General features: G+C 36.6%; 1 long non-coding RNA gene across 14 annotated transcripts in view; it reads left to right on the top strand.

The window, feature by feature from the left end:
• The window catches only part of LOC150096118 (uncharacterized), a 75,966-nt gene that overhangs the window by 7,229 nt on the left and 54,485 nt on the right, over nucleotides 1-14,252 (top strand). For 11 of the 14 annotated variants that reach the window (XR_016549896.1, XR_016549897.1, XR_016549892.1 and 8 more), the window contains one exon: nucleotides 3,784-3,907. This is a non-coding gene — a long non-coding RNA (uncharacterized LOC150096118). Of the gene's footprint in view, nucleotides 1-3,783; nucleotides 3,908-10,132; nucleotides 10,194-14,252 lie in introns of those variants that run through there. The other 3 variants (XR_016549900.1, XR_016549901.1, XR_016549903.1) reach the window with 3 other exon arrangements.

Here is a 14,252-nt window from a genome sequence, read left to right on the forward strand (position 1 = left end):
AACTCGCTGACCAACCCCCAAACTCTAAACCTTGAGGTGACGGGTGTGGAGGTGCACACTAATAACGCTGGCAAACTCAAAATCTACCCAGCGTACAATCCTCCCAGTATTCCACTATTGACAGCAGACTTAGAACTATCCTCGGCTCCACGGATTCCATAATTATAGCTGGAGACCTTAACTCCAAACATACGGCCTGGTTCAGTTCGTCAATCAACACCAAAGGCCGTACCTTATACAACTACACATTACTCAACTCATCAATAGTAGCTGGACCCACTGAGCCCACCCACTACAGCCCATCAGGAAGTTCTGATGTATTAGACATAGTTATCCTCATAAACATCAAATATCAATACCAGCTGGAGACAGTAGAAGAGCTTAACTCAGATCAAAATCCCATCCTACTCAGGTTAGGACTTCAAGACCAGCTCTCTCCCCATCATTCTTTCATACCATGGGACAAGCTCTCTAAGGTTCTTCCAATCCACATCGGTCCTCCCCCCTGTCATTCGTAAAAAAGAAGAAATAGATCCAGCTGTAAACAATTTAACTAGGCAAATCAACACAGCAATAGCATCAGTCACTCAAACCACTGTCTTCCACGCTCCTAATTGGATCCCAGAAGAGATAATGGACCTGATTAGGGCCAAAAACAAGGCCAGAAAGCGATATCACAACACCAGAGCCCCGAAGGACAAACAACCTTAAACACTTTGAACAGACAGGTTCGAAAAGCCCTCCAGGTCCACAGGAACTCCAAATGGGAAACCAAACTGAAGGAAAATCAACCCAGAAGATAACTCCATGTGGAAGTTTGTAAAATCTCTTCGTACCAAAAGACAACCACTTCCCCCTTTAAAGACCAATCTTGGAGTTGCACACACAGATGAAGAAAAAAGTAGAAGCCCTAATTGACAATCTGGAAAATCAATGCAGCCCATCTTATGCAAACTTAAATATCAATCTTATTTACAAAGTTCATCGTAAAGTTAGAAATGCACTAAGTCAGCCTAAGGATGATTCAGAAACCATCACCCCCACATCTCCAACAGAAATAATAAATATCATTTCCCATCTGAAGAATAAAAAGGCCCCCGGCCCTGACGGCATTACCAACAGAATAATAAAGCTACTCCCACGGAAAGCCATAATTCATCTAGTTAATATTACCAATTCCATTTTAAGATTCCAATACTTTTCCTCTGATTGGAAAATCGCGGACATTATACCTCTGAAAAAACATGGTAATAACCCACAACTTCCCCAAAGCTACAGACCCATCAGTCTTCTTTCCTGTCTTGGCAAAGTAATAGAAAAGGTCATCCTATCAAGACTACAATCAGCAGTGGACCAACAGAAAATAATCCCAAATGAGCAATTTGGGTTTCGCAAAGCTCACAACACGGTGCAACAAATTCACCGACTAACAGAACATATCACTCATCGTTTTAACTGGCACCTTCACACTGCTGCTGTGTTTTGGGATGTTGCCAAGGCCTTTGATAAGGTCTGGCATCAAGGCCTTATCTTCAAACTAATTGAAAACAATATCCCAATTAAACTAGTGAAACTCATATATTCATATATCAATGAAAGATACATGCAAGTAAAACTCAACGGAATTGTTTCTTCAAGGCGCAAAATCCTGGCGGGAGTACCTCAAGGTTCTCTTCTGGCCCCAATACTTTTCACAACTTACATGGCAGATATTCCTCTCAACCCAAAAACAACTACTACGGCTCTTTATGCCGACGACACCGCTATTCTAGCTAGATCGCTCAGCCCTCACCTAGCAATCACTAGACTCCAAGGAAGTATCAATGAGCTAGCAAACTGATTCACCAACTGGAGAATTCAAGTAAACCCCCTCAAAAGCTCAGCCATGGTGTTTTCAAGAAGAATGATCTGCAACAAAGAAGACATCCTGCTCTCTGGTCAAAAGATCCCATGGCAGTCAGATACCAAATATCTTGGGGTATTGATGGATAAGAAACTCCTTTTCAACAAACACATCAATCTCATTTGCTCCAAATCTTCCAAAGTCATAGCTCAGCTCTACGCATTGATCAACCGCAAGAGCAAATTGAACCTACATAATAAATTGCTTCTTTACCGGATGGTAATACGTCCAGTCATTACCTATGCCTCATCAGCATGGAGTCACACTTCAAGATCAAACATTTCAAAATTACAGAGAATCCAAAACAAATGCCTTAGGATGATCCTGGATGCACTGTGGTTCATCAGAAATTCACAAATTCACCGAGAAACCGGCACTCCATACAACTCCTCCCTTCTTCGTGATCTTGCAGTCGTGAAGTCAAGTTCACATTCAAACCCTCTAATCGTACAAGCTGTCAATTACAATGAGACTGATTACTCCAAACACAAAAGACTGAAGGCTATTCTTCTCTCAACCGATCATAGCTAACACAACTGCCCTCAGAGGGCGAGCTTAATTGCTCACAAATCTCCCATTCCCAAATAACTCTCATTACAGATAAAGGGGAATATGAAAAGCACTTGTGCTTCACCCATCCTGTCAGTAACGTCAATGGTCAATGGTCAAAAAAAATCATGCTTTGTTTAAGCAAAAATTGTCTTAGAATAATTCATCTGTTAAACCATTTGTTAAATACAGCAAATTGTATTCATTTATATGATTTTTCGTTTAAAGATGCTATTCAGAGTAAACAATTTTACTTTTACACATTCTCCTGTTAAATTTGTTATTTTTGTCGAATTTGTTTGATTACCGTTGCCGAGAATTTAAATTTCGTAGCGAATGAAATCAGAACTATTTGCATAAAGCAAACGTTGTCCACCTAGCGGCAGATTTAGTTCTGCCATTTAATTTATAAAATTATTTCACCCTAAACTGCTGACAATAAAAATACTCTGCATATAGTCTTATTCTTTAACTTGGAATCTTGTTAACACAATGGAAATGCCGTATGATTACAGTAATATGATCTTTAAATCTGAATAAAGTTGGATTATACAAAATCCTTTTTATTATTGTAATGTCCATTTATAAATTAAATCCAATTACTCCTTCCTGATTTTAAATCAGTTATTAGTTTTGATTATTATTAATTTTAATCTTAATTTTTGTTTGATTCTTCCTCCTGAAGATCTTATGATACAAACATCACCCATACGAAACAGGTAAATGGTTTTTCCAGTTTCATGTTACCCGATTCATTTTGTTAACGCCAATTAATCATTGACTCCAAACTAGAGTCAATGAATCACAAGGTGAACCACTTTTCAACTGTTAATCACAATTTTTTATTAAAGAAAACAAAGTAGTAATCCCTCTTTAAATATTTTGCATCTACGCATGAATTGCCCACGCATATCATTTTTGAATTAAGAAGTTCTGTTTAATTTCAACGTAATTTTAGATCAATCGCGTTGAGATAGATGTTGATAGCTGATCATATTACTGTAATCTTACTAAAGAGCACCTGTGGTATTGATAGAATGTGATATAATGTCTTTTCAAGTGAACTGCACTTCTACTCACGTTGTATCTTTTTTTTTTTCTCTGCTATAGACAAGGAACAGTTCAGCATCCAACATTTGTTGGTCGCTGAACTATTTCATTCTATATGGTATGATGATTTAAGCATCATCATAGTGTATATGTGTTATTGCATATGCATTTAACCTTTAAGAATAAATTAGGGAATCTTATGTCATCTAATATTTGAAACTGAAGACATTGATAAATCTTTAACTTTGCACATTTATTTTTTTTGTGGATGGTTTTAATAGGTCGGTGATACATGGACCCAAATGAAGACAATATAAGACAAATTAAGTAACACAGCAAGTTTTATTATGCACAGTATCCAATCGTATTCAGGCAGAATTTGGACGTCATTTCTTGATCAGTTCCGTAAGTGCTAAATCCGTTTTCTCTCGTATGAACAAGATTAATTACAGTTTTCAAATAGAATGTGTTCAGCCAAATATCGTATTTACATATTATTGCTTTTTTTATCATAAAATTACCGCAAACTAATAAAATGCTGATGGATTTATTAAGACTTTCTTTTGAAAAACAGCTCACTGTGCGAATTCTGGAAGATGTTGGAAAGAATCTTGATTATTATCTTCCTATTTTGTCATTGATAAAGTTTTCAAATCCTGAGGTGATGTTTGTCAGGTGATTATGTTAACCGATATGTTTTTATAGTTTATTCTTTGCACAAATGAATGATTCCGGAATCAAGCGACATCAGAAAAGGTAAAGTTATTTAAATTTACCTTTTGACAAATGATTCACGATCATTCCTTAACTGTTTTAATAAGTGCTAATGCATTAATTACCAAACTTCTTCCATCCTTTCCAACACTTAACTTTTATGACATTACGCCAGAATTCATTTCCTTTCCATTATTATTTTGTACCCAGTTGGCAGTAATGTGTATGCAATGTAACTTTCTCACTGGAAGAAAGAGGTAAAAAAAAGAGAGAAAAGGTACAAGTGTCCTCAGGAATTCAGTGTCATAATTCTAATCGCAGCGCTGACGAAACTGTCCTGCAGAACTACACTAAAACCTTATACCAAATATGAACATAATCAGAACTCAATCATAAAAAATGCAAATCAATAAAGACTCACCTCAAAAAAATCCCACATTTTCTTGTATTTTTCTGCAGCTAGTCATGACAAGCAAACGTTCGAAATCAGTAGTTGTACAGTATGTCCGATATTTTTATTTGTTCAAATAGCTGGTTTAATACACTACATGACTCTAATATATAAATGCTTACATTATTTACAAGTTCAGATCTGTGCTGGTTACTATAACAATTCCTCAAACAACAGGAAGTGCAGTTTGATACAGTGCATTATCGTATCAGCATATCGTATATAGTTTTAATATTCATTTTTTGTCACATAAAAAAGTTCTAAACCAAGAAAATCATATCCAATATTGTGACAACACCACACTGTGGTTAATACACGAGATAAGTACATTCTAGTAAACAGCATTTTCCTGATAGTCATCATATCCAAATATTTTTAATTGATTTGAAGAATGTGTCTTGGTCGCTCCATAACAGCGCTCCATAATTCAACATCTGCTGTTCAATTACCGCAAGCAATTCACCATGCAACTTGAACCCGAGCAGTCTTGGAAATTAATCTATGGGAATTCCGTATCCCCTGTAACACACAGTATCCCTTGTTCATTACCTGACTATCTTTTTTAGTTTATTTTCATCATCAGGTTTCCACACTGTAATGACTCATTCTCAGTTGATGTTCGATGCTCAAATTGCCTTTGCAGTCTTATAAACTAACTAGTATTCAATATGGAAGCCCATGATAACATGTTTCTGAAGTCGTTCACTCTAACCATACTTCATTTCCAGTAGGCTACAAAAAGACAGTTATTTACTATTCTTCCCATTATATTGACAGCTTCCGCTGTTTTGCGGTTCGTGGTACACACTATTTAGGAAAACTGGGATTGCTCAATTTTTTTTTAATGTGACTCCCACCCACAAAAGGTTGTACATGTAAAATACATTATCAAAGTAACTGGATTAAAGAACGTTTTCTTATTTTTATTAATTTTTATATTGATTTTTTTACCTTATTTGGAAACCCTGCTCTAGAGAGCCAAGCATGGTAATAAAATGGCTGGCGAAGCGTGAATGTGCCTGACATTCTTGTATCAGCTCCTTTATGTCTGTGTAATGTGAATCATACATCCACCCTATGCTGCGTATGTTGTCATTTGGTCGGTCCCATACGGACGTAGCATTTTTTTTTTTTTTTATCCCATAAAGGATGCAAAAGTTTAATATTAGCGTTATAATAACGCTAATGTTAAAAAATAAATACCATTATAATTATTCGTGTTTGAATGAAATAATATTGGAACTTCTTCCAAATTGCCTTTTCCTCATGGGGGGGTGTTACTAAAATTTATAAGGGGAGTACGCAGATACCGATGGATTTTGTAACGTTGGGTTAGAAAATGCAAGAAGTCTGTTCTGCAAGCTGCCTGAATCCTCTAATAAACAGGATCAAATAACAGCTATGCAAATAACTGTCAAACCATACATGCGTGTGCAAGCGTGTAAAAGTACTCTAGTAAGACAGTTAGATAACATCTCTAGTACATCTCTAGTAAGACAGATAGCTAGACAAACGGTATTAACACACGTACTGGGATTTAGCTTTACTACAAGTCTTTTCTTCTTCATTCTCTTGAGTTTCTTTTTGGATTTTATTACATAGGATATTAGAATGAAGAGCAACTTAAAAAGGTTTAAAAATTATCAGAATGCTTATGCGAAAATAACCTTCGAAATCTGTTCTTTTTTTGCCTTAGCGCAATGTGTTCAATATGAGTTTTGAACGCTTCTAATTCCAATGAAGATTCTAGTGGCTCAGACTCATTTAACAGACTCTCGCCCAGAAGCTGTTCTCAGAAATACTTTTCGAACTGTCTGTTCTCGTCAGAAACCAGACAGAAACCTAGAGAAAGAGAGAGAGAGAGCGTGTGAGAGAAAAAGAGAGAATTGTCACTCAGTACCGCAACGTCAATGCCAGAAAGTACCTAATAATAGGTGGACATAGAAGCTCCTGGACAGAGCTTTTGTGTCTTTCAAGTAGTACATTCCAAAGCACCTCTATGCTAGTTTCTCATAAGCTGTCTTGCAAATATTTGAAACGTTTCCCCTTCATATATTTGGCAATAATACACTGCTTGTAAAGAACTCAATGGACACCATAGTGCTAAGAACACTATGGTGGCACAATCAGCCATTGTGCCCACCTTAAGATGTAGGATTTCCTTTCATTGCGATGACTGCAGCAGTCAAACGGGGAAAACTTTCCACAAGCGTACGGTAGCGATCAATGGGAACTTTGGACCATTCTTCCTGTAGGCATGTAATAAGCTCCACGACTGTTGTGGGGCAGACGTTCCTAGACCTCACCAGACGCTCTAGTTCATCCCACAATGTTCAATAGGATTGAGATCGGGTTCTGTGGAGGCCAGTCAAGTGTGGTGACGTTCCTGTCCACAAACCATGCAGTTGCAGTAGCCTTATGACACGGTGCATGAAAGAGAAAATGGTCAGTTCCGTAGAAACACCACAAAGTAGGAAGCACTGTGTTGTCCAGTGCTTCCTACTCTGTCTGGAACATTGCTTCTTTCTACTCATGGAACATTGAACGCCCAGAGTTCAATGTTCATGGAACAACAAACAGAGGTTCCGAACCCAAACTAGGACCATCACACTGCAATCTCCGAATTTCACAGTTAGAGTTACGCACTCTGGTAAGAGATTTTAACTGGGTATCTGCCACACACACACACACACACACACACACACACACACACACACACACGCACGCACCTCTCCATCTGCTCGGTAGAATGTGTAGTGTAATTCATCGCTCAATAACTACAGCCATCTAAGCTTCCGAGTCCAACTTTACATGCTATTTGTGCATGACGACGATGCATTCTGCTTCGGATAATGTGGGGGTTGAATATCACGGTCCTGAGAGGTTGTGAGCGTCGGTTCTGAATGTTTCTGTGCATATTCGTGTTCCAGTCGATGCCCGGAACTCTGCATTCAACGTGTCGGCTAACGAATGGCGATTTTTACATATTATCCTTCGTACGACCCTACTATGACATTCGGTGGGCGTCCACTTGCAGTGGAATCGCTGCGTTTCTATCTCAGTATAGTATCACTGATTGTTGACTTGGGTGGCCCAATTTGTCAACAATTTGCCGAACAGATAAGCCTGCAACATGGCATCCCATCGAAAAGAATCTTTTAAACTCCACCACTTCCATTCTCGCAGCAATTTCACCCATACGCAGTTGCACAGACCTGGGATCATCATATTATCATCATTACTCCAATATATATATATACCGTCAAGAAACACGTGACTCGTTACATGGCACGATGAATTTTCCCCACAGGGATGTCCATTGAATTCTTTCCAAGCAGCGTATCTTTCTAGATTCATACATCAATTATTATTATTATTATTATTATTATTATTATTATTATTATTATTATTATTATTATTATTATTATTATTATAGAAAGCATATCACACGCATCGGGTCAAACCGAAGTTCAGAGCTACCAGTAACCTGTGGAGTACCACAGGGAGCTGTACTCTCCCCAACTCTATTCAACATTTACACGCACGATGTTAATCAGCTACCTCTCAAAGGTAAGATATTCCAATACGCAGATGATACAGCAATAATATCCATCCATAATAACGCAAGTATAGCCCTAACAAATATGCAACACGACATGAATATGATCTCAGACTGGCTCACGAAAAACTCCATACACCTAAACTCAGAAAAGACAAAATTAATGATATTCAGAAATCCACTGACTCGACCAGTTGATAACAAATATATAACCATCCAACATCCACTTTCCAACATAAAAAACACACAAAACAGCAAAACTACTACAATCACTCAGGTTGAAACAATACGATACCTTGGAATTTACTTCGATGTAGATATGAACTGGAATAGCCACATAAACCATCTACACAACAACAAACTCCGAACAATAAGTGGCAAACTCTACAGGTTAAAAGACATAGTTCCCATACGACAAAAAACACTAATATACAAAGCACTATGCCAAAATATAATAAGATACGCTATAACAACCTATGCTTTCTGTGCACCCTACAAACTAAATAGATTAATGTCGCTACAGTACAAAATGATAAAACTGATCTTTTGGGAACAAAGAGAAAATAATGACCTTATATACATTGCAATGTCAGAACACAAAATACTGACAGCAAAACATTTATGTCACCATGCAGCTTTGCTGAAACATTATTTCGATGCGAACTATCAGAAATACATACCGTATAACAAGACCTCAGACAACTAATTGTATCACATATAAATACAATAATCACTACGGAAAGACCACGCGAAACTTTTACATCCCAGACATGATAAAAATATTACCTTTTGAATACAGAAACCTTACAAACTACAATAGCCCGCAAAAGAGCTCTGAGGACATACTATGAACAAGAAACACGCTCCCAAAATACCATACAAACTTCATGAAACACAATATATTCAGGCGTCCAGTTCAGCGACGCATCAATACATTCCAAATCATTGTGTGTGTGTGCGTGCGTGCGTGCTCGTGCGAATTTTTCACTCAACGGCTGTAGTGGAAATCAAGCCAATTAAACATAGATTTGATTTCATAGCTTCCCAGCACAGCGAACAAACCAATAAATAATAACTAACTGGTGTCATCCTCAGATAAGCTCACAAATAAGCTTCGAGGATGAAAGCTGAGAAAATACATCTCATCCAAGATTAAAAAAAAATAAATGTATCATATGTAATCAATAATAAAAGTATCAAATGTAAAGAAAAGTATGTAATGTTGTATCATACGTAAACAAATGTAAGTAATGTTGTTTCATATGTAAACAAATGTATGTAGTGTTGTATCCTACGTAATCAAAACTATGTAATGTATGTATCATATGTAATAAATTATTATTATTAAAAAAACCGTTATTACTACAAACCCGGTTAGCTTGCGAACATAGAAAATAAACATGAACACTTTTCGAGACAACAGACAAGCGGCTGTCTGAAACGAATAAGGAATTGAATGTGATCGTGTTAATGAATCGCATATCATCCTCTGAGCTAAGGTCAAAATGAAAGAGTATCCAAAAGGAATATGTTTCGTTAGGTAAATGAATAAATAATAAAAAAGGGGAAAACTTCCGCTGTGGGTTGAAACGCAAATGCCATAATGTACAGTAGATCGTATTTGATAGATGAGTTTTGGACGATCGGAAGTTCCTGTTGGTCTTTCAGAAATAGACCTCAGACTAGATGGGACTCTTTGACCGAAGCATTGAGATTTACTAAGCTTCTAGTTCAGCAAAGGAGAAACAATGCATGTGTCATGGAATATCAGATTATTTCACTTTTAGAATCAAATACTTTTGCACACGTGCCATTGACATTGCTAGAAAATACAATCAGGGACAACTCACCAAATCGTGTAATCTGATGATCCGTCAGATCACGTGACTTCACTACTTTGTAGGACAGTAAAACCAGTCTATAAGTGAGCCTACAGAAGTGGAGAACAATTTGTGAACAACAGCTTGGTTAGTATACATTACCATTATACTACTTTTTAACTTTATTTATTTAATATTGTTTAGTTATGTAGTACTGTTCATCTTACAGTCCAATACTAACACCATTTTGCTGTATTAAACTGGAATTGCTGTTCTTATATGATGATATCTAAGCTGTTTCTTTTGTCATTGCTGGGCGAAGGTCTCGCCCATTACCAGGAGGGTTAAATCCACTTCTCACATTGTAATCCCTCCATATTAGAAGAGTATATTCACACACATAGTGTTGGAAGGTGAAAAGCAATCACAAATATCTGTACCGTTAGGTTTCGAAGCTGTATCTGTTTGGTTTGAGAGTTGACACGCTAACCATTTGAATGACCAGGGCGGCTGTTATTATGTATATAAATATAATTTTTTAAAGATATTTACTAAGAGTAAACATTTTTAATAAAACTGATTTTGAAAGGGTATCCATAATACGATACCTGCTTTAATATCTCAAGAATTCAGTGTTTCTCCAATTTTTATTCTCAGGGAAAAAAAAAACTTCGCAATGTGTTGCCTTAGGCAGGAACGATGTTGGTTCTAATTCCGAGTAAAATTCTAGGAATCTTTATAAGAACTTTCTTTTCATCGGAAGATAAGTTAGTCTGATATAGACAGTAAGCATTTTTTTCTTCATTAAATTTCTGTTTTGAAAACATTCTCGTGTTTTAAGTAATGAGAAACAAATAAACTTTTGGAGAAAACATACACTCGTGTCTGAGTTAGTCCATCATCATACCAACTAACTGCACTCCCGTAGCTAACCTTTCTTTGAATTATCTGCGCTGCACATATTATTTTTTGCTTTTCCTATTCCTTTATTTTTTATATCAATCACACACACGACTGTTTCAGAAACTATAGCAAATTGTTGACGAATGTCGACCAAAGTTAAGAAACTACTATCTCCACCTGTTCAAAAAAGGGAAGCTTTCAGAGGACAGGTTTTCAAAAAAAAAAGAAAGAAAAGAAAGAAAGAATGAAAAAGAAAAGGAATGTAACGTGCTTAACAAAGAGTAGAATATCAATATTTTTTGAGAACAAAAATGCTATATATGTGATGGGAATATTCCAGGATAGGCTAGAGGACAATATTACTCCAAAAATATAGATCTGCTGTTGACTGTCGAGTTCAACATTATCAAAGAACTTGAAGTCACTGAAAGAATATCGCTTGTGTACTTGAGGAGAAGAGAAAGATATAATAGACTCTTGAGGAGCGCTTTGATTTCTGATGGACATTTGAACATATTCTCAGCAGCTATGTATGCTAGTCCTTTTCAAATGATTTGGTAAACGATAAAAGATATCAGCTCTGTTTCTCCAAACCTTTCCATGTCACGTGTCCACAAATAGATGGGTGATGTGGTTCGGAAGATCAGCTGCGCAGCTTATGTGTCAGAGTTCGTACTGGTGGTCATTGATTAAATGACAACTGTTCAGGTGATGATGAAGTTGATTAATGTTTACCGTCTGTATTTCATTAGACAGAACTACTTTAAGAGCAAAGATGGTTATGTCAATGGCAGACATTTATTTCCTTTTGTTTTTCGAACAGAGGAAATATGAGTTTGCTTCTCTGCTGTGTGATGGATGCCATATAAGTATAATACAATGTGCAGATGAGAGATTAAAGTTCTAGAGTTCATCTCTTAAAGCCTTGTTCGTTGTCTCCTCCCCCCTGTGAACAATACAACTAGTCATAAGGTGTATTGTAATAACTGTCATACTTGTAGGTGATTTGCTTCGGTCATCTTTGTAGGAGATGAAAGAAAATAATGTCCGCAGGTTTGTCTTTAGGTATCGTCACAATATCTTGGGCGCTGTCATCTGGAGGAGGAGGAGGAGGAGAGAGAGAGAGAGAGAGAAAGGGGGGGGGGATAATAGGAAGCGAGATTATTGATTACTCTAATTGCTTTGTAGCAATATACTGTAACATTTTAGGAAAATTCTGTACAGAGGTAACATCTTCTAGAGGGTTCGGAATTGTTCATATGAGTAACGGCTGAAGAAACGTGAAGACTGAAGTGGAATATTGAGACGAATGTAAAATGTTTCAGCCTCAGACAAGTTATTAACAAGAAGGGAGTTGAATTCTTTGATTTCGGACCTGGATGGGATCAATCGTAATAACAGTTTGTTTTTCTCCCCTTTTTCATGAGAAATGATAAAGGATTCAATCTAGATTTGGATTGAAATCTGAACATGTTCCTAATACGAAATGGAATAAATTCTGTTTAATTCTTCGAGCATAAAGCTTCAGACTTCAACGAAACAATAACGAGAGCTTTCTTCCATCCTCATAATAACCGAAATATTCTATTCTAAATACAATTTTGCGTTACAATACAATAAAAAAGTTTTTTTAAAATAAAGAACTTACTAATGTTTTAGTAAGGTCAGAATGTAAAAGCTACTTGTCGGAGTGCAAATTAAAAACACAATACACACCTGAAATAAGTATTTGACCCTTCACGCTTTCTATCCTACTTGGCATTCTGGACTCCTGTTGTGTGATAATATGAGTGAGACAGTCCTACTGAGACTATCACCAAAACATACCGCTAAGCGTTTTACAGCTGAGGTGAACCTTCGCAGTTCCATTGGCTAATAACGTTGCGTTCAGTTCATGTTAGATTAAGTAAATAGTTCAGTGATCCTCTGATAGCAATTCTTTCCAAAGTCCAAAGTCCAAGTCCTCGGCAAGTCTCCGACAAATATAGATGCACAGTTGGACTCTATGGATGTGTGTATTTGTTCATATGGCAATATAAACCAGGTGCGATGGCAGAAATATGTATTAGTATGTTTTAGTTTAAACCTGGGAATATTCTTACTCTTATTTCAATTAGTGTGCGTTGAAATAATAAATGTGATTCGTAATATAAAATTTTCTCAACTTGTATTGCGTGTGTGTGTATCTGGGTAAATGGGTGGGTGCTCGACCAAAGTACAGTTTCCTGTAGGTAAAGTAAACGTTTTAGTTATGAACTAAGGTTTATTATTATATTTGAGTTACATTATAAGTTCAGAGTTATTTAATAAATTCATCTGTCGATATTACTCTGATAGAAAATCTAGTATCCCGTGCGTCCATGTTCAACGCTTTATTATTTTTTATATTCTCAGCATTCCTGTCCTTGTTACTTCTGGCAAAATCTATTAATTGCGATGCTTGAGACGTAAATGCATTCCTGAATTGTACATCTAATTGTGTATGTCTTTAATCCCAAAAATCTGTAGATCAAATCTCTTCAATCTGTAGAGATTAGATTAGAAAAAAAAAACAGATAGTGTGGAAATATATCTAAAAACCAAATGTTCATTTAAATGGCTGCTTTTATTCTCAGTGAGATGAGCTTATTTACATTCCTTCAATTGGTCTATTATGTGTTTAAAGTTTATCGCATCTAAAATAATTAGTTATCATCTTTTGATTGTTTTTCTTTTAAAAGCATTGATCCACTTTTGCTATTGTTACGAGTATGTCCCTTGGTTGTGATGTCCATAGCTTGCGTGGACATTGAAGTCAAGGGACTTGGTTTCCTTATAAAACCGTAAAGCATTTAAAAGTAACTCAATTTAAAAAAAAAGGAACAAATTTTACACTACCATGGTAACCATTGTATATTCCAAGGCAGATTATTACTCGCCTTTCATCTAAAAAAAAAAAAAAAAAAATCAGCTAACGCCTTTTTTATTCCCGTATATACGTAGGCGAGGCCATTTAGCCCTATCTAACTTTTGGAGACTGAGTGGGCAGTTCAATCTCCACTGGTACCCAATCAGAGACAGATGGCCCAAGGCTATCACTAATTAAGCGATACGCAGTGAAGAGAGACGGCTCAAATGTGCCGCCATCTCGTGGTCTCTAACCCTAACACAATATATTTAATGTCTGAAATAATGTGGGTTCTACGGTCGATTTTCTTGAGTTTACAGGACGAAAAACCCGAGTTTCCGGGAGGAAAAACCTGCTTGCCCGTGCCAGAGATCGACTAACTCGGGAACTGGTCGAAAAAAGGCTTAGAAAAATTT

The sequence above is a fragment of the Typopeltis vanoorti genome, chromosome 19, assembly GCF_054136105.1.
Source record: "Typopeltis vanoorti isolate ZY-2024b chromosome 19, IOZ_Tvanoo_1.0, whole genome shotgun sequence".
Lineage (NCBI taxonomy): Eukaryota > Metazoa > Arthropoda > Arachnida > Uropygi > Thelyphonidae > Typopeltis > Typopeltis vanoorti.